Source organism: Balaenoptera musculus, chromosome 8, assembly GCF_009873245.2.
Source record: "Balaenoptera musculus isolate JJ_BM4_2016_0621 chromosome 8, mBalMus1.pri.v3, whole genome shotgun sequence".
Lineage (NCBI taxonomy): Eukaryota > Metazoa > Chordata > Mammalia > Artiodactyla > Balaenopteridae > Balaenoptera > Balaenoptera musculus.
Window position 1 is genome coordinate 25,419,239 of NC_045792.1, and position 865 is coordinate 25,420,103.

Here is an 865-nt window from a genome sequence, read left to right on the forward strand (position 1 = left end):
TCACTCAACGACCAGCAAGATACAGTGCTGGACACCCTATGCCAAACAACTAGCAAGGCAGGAACACAGCCCCATCCATTAGCAGAGAGGCTGCCTAAAATCATAATAAGGTCACAGACACCCCAAAACATACCACCAGACATGGACCTGCTTACCAGAAAGACAAGATCCAACCTCATCCACCAGAACACAGGCACTAGTCCCCTGCACCAGGAAGCCTACACAACCCACTGAACGAACGTTAGCCACTGGGGACAGATACCAAAAACAACAGGAACAATGAACCTGCAGCCTGTGAAAAGGAGACCCCAAACACAGTAAGATAAGCAAAATGAGAAGACAGAAAAACACACAGCAGATGAAGGAGCAGGGTCAAAACACACCAGACCTAACAAATGAAGAGGAAATAGGCAGTCTACCTGAAAAAGAATTCAGAATAATCATAGTAAACATGATCCAAAATCTTGGAAATAGAATAGAGAAAATGCAAGAAACATTTAACAAGGACCTAGAAGAACTAAAGAGGAACCAAGCAATGATGAAAAACACAATAAATGAAATTAAAAATACTCTAGAAGGGATCTATAGCAGAATAACTGAGGCAGAAGAACGGATAAGTGACCTGGAAGATAAAATAGTGGAAATAACTACTGTAGAGCAGAATAAAGAAAAAAGAATGAAAAGAACTGAGGACAGTCTCAGAGACCTCTGGGACAACATTAAATGCACCAACATTTGAATTATAGGGGTCCCAGAAGAAGAAGAGAAAAAGAAAGGGACTGAGAAAATATTTGAAGAGATTATAGTTTAAAACTTCCCTAATATGGCAAAGGAAATAGTTAGTCAAGTCCTGGAAGCACAGAGA